The following is a 12511-nucleotide window of genomic DNA, read 5'->3' as shown; positions in this document are numbered from 1 at the left end:
GATAATGTTTATTGAGTTATAGTTTTCTGTCGATTTGGTACACTCGAGATAATCAAAAACACATTACCTATTTCAAACACAGAAATATCTGTTTGTGCCCTAATCCCCACGCCAGTGATGAATTTTGATTTTTGTATACACCGGTGCAATCTGTAATGATCTCTAGGGATATCGCCGAAAATATATACGATATGTACGGATATAATATTAACATCCGAAGCCAAAACGCTTGACGTCGCGCAATAAAGTCTTTGAGTAAAACGAAAGTTAAACAATCGAATCGTTTCGCTATACCGCCTCGAGCAAATAATATATTTCAGTGAGACGCAGAACTCAAACCCTAATATTAATATATCTTTTTTTCTTCGATATTCTCTAAAATATAATCACCCCAGAAAATGTCAAGTTTTATAACCTCAGATTTATATTTTAATAGCATGTCATATTCATAAGCGAGTCGATGAAAACATAACATCCACAGTATTTGTACAACTTTATTGTGATTACGCCATCGGATGAATTCACGTTTAGCGCATTAAACTGTATACATTTTAATAGAACGATACAAAAACTATAATGTTCATATAGTTTTAATGTAATCGTAAACTTGACGTAAATTAATTTCAATTACATTGAGCTTCATTTGAAAAATAAAATAAAATTCGCAGGTGTAGTCTGTGAATATTTTGCAGTGATACACCATTTTTTTTTTTTTTACAGATGTTAAAATTAATATTTAAAAACAGATATGAATATTTTTAATAGTTGTATTTTTTTTTTTTACTTATGCATTATCTAGATTATATTTTTTAATTAAAATTAAAAATTATATTATATCCGTTGACATAACAGAATAATTTACCAACCATGATTACCCCCATTTTATTCTTCTACAACACAGTTATTCAAATATCTAATTTATGGAATTTTTAAATTTATTTAAAAACTTATTATCAAATTCTTGAGATGTTTTGTAATATTTATAAGAAGTTTTCTGTGGAGATACTAACTTCTAAGTGACAGATCATTCCTTAAATAGTATAAAAAATCTCAAGAATTTGAAAATATGATCCTTACATAAATTGATATTTAAATACATTTATTACTAAAGGGAAACATAAGGTTAAGCATGATTAGTTAATTACTCTGTATGATATTGCTAAACATAAACATAGTATTTAGCAATAATTTTTATTACCATTATTACCGTATAATACCGTTTTTAAGATTTAAAAGATATTTATAAGATTTTTTTTGTTAACCACACACTTGTTTTATTTATTGTATTATTATAGTACACCAAATTTATTTGCTATATTACTCATATTTCGACATCAAAAATACCTATTACACTTTCAGATATCACATATCATTATTTATACGATAAACTAATTTAAATTATATATTTATGTTATACATTTAATATTGTAATTGGGTCTGTCCGTTTAATTCATAATGAATGTATTAATTATTACTTGTAAACTTACTTATAAATTTTAATTATATACTTAAAATTGTTGTCGATTACGATAAACATTTAACATCAGCAGTGAGCAATTCATTTCATGTATCATAATTTTTATTAGAAAAAGTATACACATCATAAAAATATTGTTATCATATAATATATTATTAAGACCTAGGTATTTCTAAAAATATTCGATTTAAAATTTAACTAAACAATCTTTTTCACTTTTTACTGAAGTATATAGCTTCATTAAGTATAAATAATTAATTTGTTTCATTCTTTTTAGTTAGGTGTGTATAAGTAATATCTTTTATTTTATCTTTTTTCGTTCAAATTAAACACCTTATCAACAGCAATAATAATATAATACTCTACTGTTCATTATTAAATTTATGCTATCAGTATCTATTACTATTATACGTCTAAAATTTTAAATACTAAGAATGTTAGACTGTTTTAAATATATTTATAAATTATATACTCGTAATCACTTTGCTATAATTTAGACTGTATGAATTAACAAAATTGAATATTCATTTGAAAAAGTGATCGATAGTATTGCGATACTTGCAATATATATCTTTATGATACATCCAATACGTTGTTTTATTTTCATCCCAATTTATATGAAATCGTTTTTAACACAAATGTTTTGTTCGCTGTACATTTTTAGGTTAAATTTGTGTTTTATTTTTTAGCATATTATTGAGAAAAATATCAATCAGTCGTAAATAGTTATTACAAATTTATTTATTGCGCATTTACACGTTTTATAATACACTTATTAAATAGTGGTTTAATTCATAAGCAGCTTATCAAAAGTCAAAATAATACTCAGTAAATAAAATAAATATAAAAACAAGTAATTGACTTCATTATTCATAAATATGAAGGCTATTTATATCCTTAGAGAATTTACTAAAGCATTATATCTTTTAAGTTTTAAGTAAGAAACATAATAATTCCACCCATCCATTTCAACAGTAAAATGTACGTTACCTATATTAGAATATTATATTAATAATAATTGGTATAAAAGTCGTAATTCATTCCTTAATTGAGCCAAAAAATAACAAAACTTAAACAACAATAAAAATTCCACAAGTGCGTTAATTTTTATTGTTGTTAGTTCTCATTTGACTACTTACATTTAAAATTTTAATAATAATATACTTAGATAAACAACTCAAAGTTTCAACAACCCTCTTCGGCACACTAACAACATCAGAAAAATACTAATTTTGAAATAACGTAAATATTCCAAATACCTAAAATAATCGCTGTAATACTATTTTATTTTAGGTATTAAAATATGAATATATTTCATTTCATTGGTTCTTTTATACTGTACTAGTAGGTTTTATATATATATACCTGTAAAACCATCTACGAGTTTATTTAATTTTCACTTGCTACCTACCAATCAAAATGCTTTAAAACAAAGTCAATTATTATATTGTGCATTTATAGGATTTATATGATGTAGCCTAATAAGATTCATCCATAAATGTAACATTAAATTATTTGTATAATAATGTAAATACCTTATGCGTTTTTATTAGTTTAAAATTTAATAAAAATAATAATCTTCTTTTTAAATGTATTTCTTTGCGTACCATCCTCTAGTAAGGTTAGGTTAAGCTTACCAGTAAGATTTATGCGTACGTATACCATGTTTATTGAGAACCATTGTAATATCAGACAAATACAGTGTAATTTAGTTATTTTTCACTTAAATTATAGACGTTTTCAGACAACTTTTCGAAAACTAATCAAACACATTCTGCGTAGGAGCAATACAGTTCAAAATAATTACGTACTTCATATACACAAACATTTTTTCGAAAAGTCGATGGCGAGGGGTGAGGGAAACGTATATTTTATGGTAAACGTGTCGTATTTTTACGCAAACGAGTACATAATGTGAATCGCTGTGTTTTTATTGCAAACATTATTTCGTTATCAACAGGTTATATTCGTATTCTGGCGTAGGTACTGAAAAATCACTAAACGAAACAATACGGGGGTGGAAAACGTTGGAATATCTGTTTGATAAGTAATTTTCAAACTTATATTATTTGAGAAAAACGCTGAAGCTATATTTACAACCTTTGAAATGAATTTATCCATTCTAAATACATATATACGTAACTATTGCATACAGTTGTGTAATACACAACAACATAGAACTTACGTCGAAATTCCTTCTGACTTCGAATACCGACTCCATGGACCTCACTTAAAAAATTAATTAAATTGCTCCCCAGGTCACTAAAATACAATTGTATACACATGTATATGCTACGATGTCATATGATATAGGTATAATATTGAGACGTGAATTTGGTCAACGATTTAAGATATATATATCCGTTCGGACAACTATAACAACAATTACACTGGCTGTCCGACCAAAAGTATAACATAAATCTGTTCTGACCATAAATAGCTTCTTTGAGGTCAATACGTAAGTTTAATTGTGTGTCGATAAATAAATAAACATGTCGTATTATATACCACTGTGATACCGGCCAGACATAATTAAATAACATTTATAAACTATATTTTTGACGTCATATATAAATGTATTTCTAACTCAATTTAGTTTCCCACGATCCGTGAAATGAGACGACACTCAGAACTGGGAATTGAACACCATAGATTTTTGGTAAGATATATCCTAGGCAATTTAAGAGATAGCCTGCAGTATGTAGATAAGAGATAATTTACCATTATTATTATTACGAATTTCGTTTTAACAAATAATGGTCGTCATTAAATTCGTATTATCGTAACAATAATAAAACGTTCCCCTGGTTTTTGTTCAAATTCAATGTTTATATCGATAACCGTTATTGACTCCAACAAACTTGGGGTGAGCTTACAAAAAATATATAACGTATGTAATTTTAAGGTTGGGCGAATACGATGGAAATAGTGTATCGGTATTATATTATGTACAATACTACGATTAGTAAAATATAGTATATCATATTATTATAACAACCAAATATAATTGTTTATTGAACGAATGCACAAATTGATTGATAAAAATAAATATTATACTTTAAAATACGACGGGCCAACACGAAATCTATTTCACAAATACTGTATGATTATTTCGGAAAAAGAATATCGAATACGTTACAGGCAAATGCGTCGAGCATGACGAATTCGGGTGAAGACGAGACTCGCATATTATGCCATTCGTTCGGAGTAGATAATAATAATTACGTTATACTCTAGTCTATAATAAACAATTTTGGACGAAAAAAATACGTCCTGCCGTCAATTGAACAATATACGATGTCCTGTGCGTACAACGGTGAATAATTTAATATTTCCGACACGCCCTTTTTTGCAAAAGCTATAATATGATTATAATGTGTCATCAGAAGTCTCACAACCATACCAAAAAATATAGCACAGCTACGTAATATATATAATACTTATATATTGCACACGCGTGTAATAATAAACAGTGTTGGACAAATAAAACTCCTCTGTGGTTAACTGACGATTAAAGTATACGAGGGCTCTGGGTTATATCTATAATGGTTTAAAATACTTACATTTCAATTATCCTATACCTGTATAATAATGGTGGGGTACGATTAATTTTACTCACGATTTTCAGCCAAATTGTAATTTACCCTAATATCAATAATAGATAATAGCATTTCAACTATTTAATGTTAATGAATTTACTTCAATATAAAATTTATTGACATTTTTCAATCTGAAATTATATAGTTGTAAAATATAGTCATAGATTACTAGCTTAATTCGCAAAATATATTTTTTTTATTAAGTCAAGTGATTCACTGAACGTACAATTCGTATTAATTCAAAATCTATTACTGTTTTTGTTTTTACGCAATGCATATTTTTAAGACTTAAGAAAATACTTTTTCTAAAAGTATTAAATTTTATTCTATTTTTCATAAAAACATGAAATACGCATTTTTAATTTCTTTTTCCAAACCAAATTATTTTGAAGTATTTCAACGTATAAAAACCGAATTTTTTGACGAGTGTTATAATAAGAATAATTAATATATATATATTTAAAGTGTAAATGAGCACTTCGTAACAAAGTTGTACTGGGGCATTAAAATACTGCTCAAAGTGTTTGACAATTTTTCCGCTAACTTAAACTTTAAGTACTTCTAACTAATAAATTATATGTCCAAAATAAATATTTTCAAAACGTTATTTTATTTAAAAAAAAATAATAATAAGTATCTTACTTTTTATAGATCGTATTGTTCATATCACGGTTTATAAATCATCTACCTGTGATACTGCAACTTTATATATAATAATGTATACGTAATACCCAAATGTACTATCATCTCATGTGTAAGTTGCAATTATAGTAGTTAAACAAATGTAATTAAATCGCGTGTAAAAGTAACGACTTTCAACTCATAGTTTTTTCGTTTGTATCTAGTCAGTGCTTTGCAGTCTTCTGAGAGACAATTTTTTAAGCTGTGAAATATATAAAAACCTAAAATGTATGCCTCACGCAGAGTTATCAACGAGATTTACTGCAGAAATTCCACAACTAACAATTGCAGAAACACATAATGTTTTCCGAATTTAAAAAAAATATACATGTTCGTTTTAGTAGAATGTGGATAGGCCGAATAGTGATGAAAACTACTTTTTAGTTTACTAGAGAAGCGTTTATCCTTACAGCAGGTACTGTAATATTGTAATATTTCGCACGTAGCATTTTGTCACTCGAATATACACCAGACCAATCTTCGCAAGAAATAATTAGCCGTGGTCAGCGCTCCGCCAAAACGAGCAGAACCCTTATTAATTTTAATTATATTGTATTATACTTGAATATACCAGAATTTACCCGGCGAATTTTACCAATTACGTGGTTTTTGGAATAAATTTCCGCGTCCTTTATTATCGCGAGTAGTTTTTGCCGATTCGAGCCCGTCACGACGAGGTCACGCGCTACAGCAGAGAGTCGTAATTTACAAATTACATTCGCAAAGTGTAATTTATATAACTTGTATCGTCGGACAGCTGTGTGTGTGTGTGTGTGAAAGAGAGATAAAGAGTAATGAAAACGATATTTTATTCAAACGAATTTTAGTGTATTATATTTGGTATCGTCATCTCTCCAACCACTTACCAACTCAAAACGCAACCCCAGCCCTTAGTTGTATTTCTTCCGTATATATAATATATATATATAAATATACAATTGCGACTGAACGATAAACGATCGTTTGATGTGCACTTAACAATTTATACAGAACCATTTACTCGCAAAAATCACGAATGTGTAAGCGCGTGTCATATAATGACATGCACAATAATTACGGTGCAATACGTTATAATATTAAGATATACTATCACGATTATACCTCCGTCTGAAATGTTGTACTTTAGTGTAAAAATATTATATTTCATAAATATAAATCTATCTCGCTACACTCGATACTACGCACAGGAATGGGAAATTCACGAAGTACTCGAGCACGAAATGACACGTATAACGAAGTGTAAGAGAAAAACGTTTAAATAAACGTATACATTATTATAAATAGGTAAACAATCTGCAATAGTAGAAAATATAAAATTAATATTTCATACAGACTGAAATAGACAAATAAATAAGTGATATGTTCCAATGAGTTTGACAGAATAATTTGGAAAAGCATGCTGTTTGCTTTGCATGTGTACCTATGTGGGTATGTTATAATGTATGAGCTCGAACCTTTGAAGATAACGCATTAACATGGTTTGTATAACGATGTGTTTAATTATTAAATGATTAACTCAATCAGATTAATATTGAAATATATAAGATAAATAATTTGAAATCATTTGATCGTATTATAATCTGGTGTAGGTACTTACTTGAAACAAGTATGACGTCAAATGTTGATGGATTTGCTGTTGTTTCGAATCGATACTTATGATTATGGTGCTTTTGTGTTATTAACGCACCTATAAAACGGACAATAGCCTTTATTACTATTTTTTTTTATTTATTTACAACGTAGTATGTAAAATTTGTGGTTTACCAAAAAGGCATTGTATTTTTTGGCTCTTAGAGACGGACAATGTATAGAAATACGTGTAGTTATTCGTCTTAATGATGTTCAAAAATAACATTATTATGTCAACGTCACGAACAGTAGAATATGAACGATCAAGTGCACAAACACACATTTTTATATAGGTTTTTGAAAGAATAAATAATATATTCAGTTAAAAAAAAAAAAAAGCTACAAACGATATTATAAATGGTATATCTATATATTCCCAACCTGAGTGCAATTATTCCACAAGAAGTAAAACACGAAATTTTGAGTGGTGAACACGACATTTTTTTGTGAACTATGTATCTATTAGTATTAACTCTGCATCAGACATGTGTACTACGATTATAAAAGTAATTTATTATTGTAATAATTTAAAAATTTTTGTTAATAGTTTTTGAGATTTCCTTATTTTATATCCTAATGTCAATGATAATTTTATTACCCTTACCTTTAAATAATATTTATATATTATTTTTTTACTCAATTTTTTTTTTTTTTTTTTTTGAGGGAAGAGTATTTCTTAATATCTAAACTTATTTATGGGTAATAGTCTAAAATAGGTTGGGAACTGCTGATTTATACCAAGGACGAAAATTTGGGATATTATTTAAATAAGTATAATTGCACTTTTATAAGACAAGCACACGACGTTACAATATTGTAAAAGTCGTATAAAATAGACGTTTGTGCTAGTCGTAAAAGTCCAGAAAAAAAAAACCAAACAAGTTTAGGAATATATTGCTATGTTTAGAGACGACACAAAGATTATAGTGTATACATTTAAAAACGAAATCGACTTGTACGGCATGTTTGTGTGCGTATTTTACATTCGAAATCGTTTCAATCAGTGATCACGTATCACGAACGAACCCTTGGTCCAGTGCTGTATGCGATTACAATAAGCTGTTTTCCCGGAAATAATAATATATTATAACATGTGATGTGGGTAGATCGTGGACGAAGCTATAAATAAAAGCCAAAATAGTATAATACGATACCTGCTTTATTGTGTCTCGCTTGTTCTCGTCCAAATGGAGCATCTCACCAAAATTCGATCGTTTGTTTCAATTTAATTTATACGTTCACGTAATTACCCTAACATAGTGATGACTGATGAGTAACTATGAATTCTTCAATGTGATCTCACATTGCAGAATAATTTTGATTTTAAAAATCAAACCATTAAAAATCATTTTTTTTCTTTTTTTAATTGAACCTACGTATAATTATTTGTTTTGTTATTATATTTCACCGTCCCTAAAATTACTTAGTAATCGTATTTTATCTTATTATTATAATCAACTTTTCACTGATTACATTTTAAGTCCATAAAACAGTTTATAAAAGTTATACTTTTAACTAGTACACAATCACAAATATATGATTTGGTTAAAGTTTTTATATTTTGATTCTTATAAACGGACTATATATAAGTAAGACTTTATAAACTGGTAATTACACAGGATAAAACGAAACTCCTTGTATTATGATATTATGGTTAGGGTTATGCATGGTATGTATATGATGTATAACGTAGAATATAATATTGTAATCCATGCGTTTAACTAAAATATTCTAGTTTTAAACCACATCAAAAGCCTAAAGCACATACTTCAACATATAATAATAATAATAATTATTATTATTATTATTATATGCGTTTAATTATTTTTAAGAAAACAATCGTTAAAATCTGCATTAGAAGCACATGCTATTATGTTATTTAAAGTTTCACACTTCAATAACATTTATAATTATATGTTATTAGATGAGGATTTACAGTCGGAAATTATAATAAATATTGCGATAGTTATTTTTAATTGTATTATATGTGTATTGTATGAATGGTATATTATTTAAAAGTACATAATATTCTAAATTGACGATGCCATAAAAGACAATTAAAAATTGTTGACATTTTAGCAAACGTACAATCGATGCTATGCGCTGTGTTGATGTCATAATACCTAATTCTTTAATTTATTAAATACATGATATTGATTATACATGATGCATTTGTATTGGACTAATATTAAAATATTATTCTTTACCATGAGTAAATATTTTTGAAACCTGTCCCAAGCACTAGTCAGGTAAACTTGTTTTATATTTCAAATTACATAGTAATGATTTTTTCATTATTGCTTGTTCGTTTTTTTGGAAAAATATGAAGTAGAGGAATCAAAGAAAATATTTTAACATAAATCTCTCTAGATAAAATCAAATCTTTTTTTCAATAATAAAATTTAATTTTTTAATTTTTCATTATAAAAAAAAAAATAATAGTAATAATAATAATAAAAGCTTACACAATACTTGGTTGACGACGATTTTTAATTTATCAGATACCAATACTTTTTTTCATTTAATATTCTGATGTTGATGAAGTAGTGCAAACCAAAAAACATCAAACGTTTTATTAGATAATGAGTTGACTGAGAATAATTTATAATCTTATTAAATTCATAATTATTTTTCCAGGAAAAATGACCTGAAAATCTTAAGCAATGTATAAGTTTTTCGATTTAAACTTTGGCCATTCATCTTAGTATTGGTATACTATAAAATATGACTATAACTCCACAACCAAGTACAGTATTTCTCACTTTTTTTTCACCATCAATTCCATTATAAGCTTATTAAACATATTCTAATTTATAGAATACCAACAATTTAATTTAAAAAATACCTAGTTTAAAATCTATTTATAGTATTGAATTAGCAGACAATAATCTAACTATGTTCATATAAACTGCAGATTCTATTTCGAACACTAAATGTAACACCAAGAACTCACTTCATAAACCTTCCTTTGTCTCCAAACAAGTAGGTTCCTACCTATGCTAATTAATAGCTAAACGAAGACGAGAAATAGCATGCTATCAGTTTACAAAATTACATCTTCTCATAAAAGCGCATAAAATATACCAAAAAAATCATTAAAAAATTGTTTCCTACGAAATATACTAAAAGATACTTAAGTGAGATTTATTTCAATTAAGTAGTCAGACAAAAAATTAAAAAATAAACTTTGAAAAGTCACTATAGTTTTTGACTTATAATCGCATCAGAAATTGCAAGATGTCTCCGCCAAAAATAATTTAATATTATGTTCTAACAAGTTAATTGATAAGAAGTTAAGTCCTATTTAACAATTTTAGTATTAATAGTTATGCGTACAATTGGATACTATCCTATAATTAATACACAGTTTCTAGTGATCACTGTTTGAAGCACAATATCGTTACATTTTTTTTTTTTGTCATTCAAAAACAATAATATCGTAGATGTTTTTGACGTTTTGATAAACTTTGTATTATCATTTTGTGTTTTGTCCTGCTGGTTAGGGTTACTGTTCTGACAAAATTATCTTCTCAAAGTGAACTGTCTCGCAGCGTTCAGAGAATAATTTTATATTGTCGTAAATAATTATGAAATTTTTTTTTTTTTTTTGCTCGCCTCCACAACGAAACAGTTCTTACAATTTCCGACCGGATATTAATTATTTAATGAATCTTTCCCGGCGGTTCCACTGCTGCAGATGGCATACGTATGGTCCAGAATTTACGGGAGCGCGCGAGTCATAACGCAGATGATTCTTGATTTTTTTTTCTTTCGGCACTATAGTTTGTTTCTGACGGACTAAAACAGATTCTCGACTGTTTTTGCATTGACATTCGGTCGCGAGTCGGGTCTACGATTATATTCCAACGACGAGTGTACAGATTCTTCCAAGCGGTAAAGTTATCCGTCGACAAAAGCGTTATTATATTACATGCATGGTAGATACTAGATATATTACACCATCACGATATCTCTGTGTCGTTTTAAATTTTTATGATTTCGTTTTTACCAAACTCGATTTACACTATTTCAATGTAATATTATACGCAAGTATGCTATATAAGAATGCCCCTGTAATTCGAAATATTTGATGCTCGCGGTTCTCGTATTTTATCGTTACGAAACTGTCACTTTTTACAAAATATTAAAATTTTATGTTTCATTCTATAAATATAAAACACAAACCTTATGCTGCTTATAAAACTTATCAGATATATACTTATTAGATTAATACTATAATATTAACGTCGATTATGCTTCTTAGGTGAATATTATTTACGTTTTGTCAGTGTGCCAGATATCTTCAGACGTATATAAATAGGATGCCAATTCATTTTTTCAAACACGAATAAATCGCCAAAATACCCTCGGATCCTTGTTTATTATATCGATGAGTTAATATTTAATCGTTTTGGGCTCATTTAAAATAATATCCATTTCTGCAGTGTAGGTATTACATAAATATTCATTCGGAAATTTGGCAAACGCTTTATCGAATGTATACATACAGTTTTAAAAAAATCCCATAAATTAAAACATATTGTAAACGTAAACATTTTTTCAACCTGGAAAATCTAATTTAATAATTTTTGTAAAATATTTTTTATCTTGCCAGCTTAATGGTCACAAATTATTCACTTCATGTAGAATAAATAACACACAATACATATTATAATAATCGTGAAGATTTCAAAACGTGTTTCACAGTGTTCGATACATAAATATCTCAGCACGTCATCTTAATACTTACCATAGACTAGTTATATATTTTTGTTATTACCACTTGCACCGTCATCGAAATTGTTTGGAATAGTTCGACAAAACTTTTCAGACGTGTGTATGTGCTGTACGATCGTATGTGTGTTACGATTTTTCATCTTTCAAACTTTCAGAGCGGCTACTCAGGAACGTTGTGCATGCGTTATACTACTACGATGCTATATAAATATATACACTTTCCAGTTCAAATAAAACCCATTAATTATATAGTATATCATTCGATTCGAAAGCAATTAACGTTCCGGTGCGAACAATTAAACATTTATTATTTCTTCGAAATTTATCTAAAGGTTTTGTTTTTTAATTCGTTCAAACTACATTTTAACAACGTATATATAGACGTAAA

The 12511-nt window shown here is 27.7% G+C and overlaps 1 protein-coding gene across 3 annotated transcripts in view; it reads right to left on the bottom strand.

Moving 5' to 3' along the window:
- Window positions 1-12511, bottom strand: part of LOC114119612 (calcitonin gene-related peptide type 1 receptor-like) — a 98867-nt gene that overhangs the window by 65312 nt on the left and 21044 nt on the right. The window contains exon 2 of one of the 3 annotated variants that reach the window (XM_050207761.1): window positions 7355-7444. The exons of the other annotated variants lie outside the window; for them this stretch is intronic. The gene's annotated coding sequence lies outside the window, so the exon portion shown is untranslated. The remainder of the gene's footprint in view (window positions 1-7354; window positions 7445-12511) is intronic. 3 annotated transcript variants of the gene reach the window in all.

The sequence above is a fragment of the Aphis gossypii genome, chromosome 1 (genome assembly GCF_020184175.1).
Source record: "Aphis gossypii isolate Hap1 chromosome 1, ASM2018417v2, whole genome shotgun sequence".
In the NCBI taxonomy this organism is placed as follows: Eukaryota; Metazoa; Arthropoda; class Insecta; order Hemiptera; family Aphididae; genus Aphis; species Aphis gossypii.
Note: the sequence above shows the minus strand (reverse complement) of the source record. Positions and strands in the feature narration are given on the sequence as shown.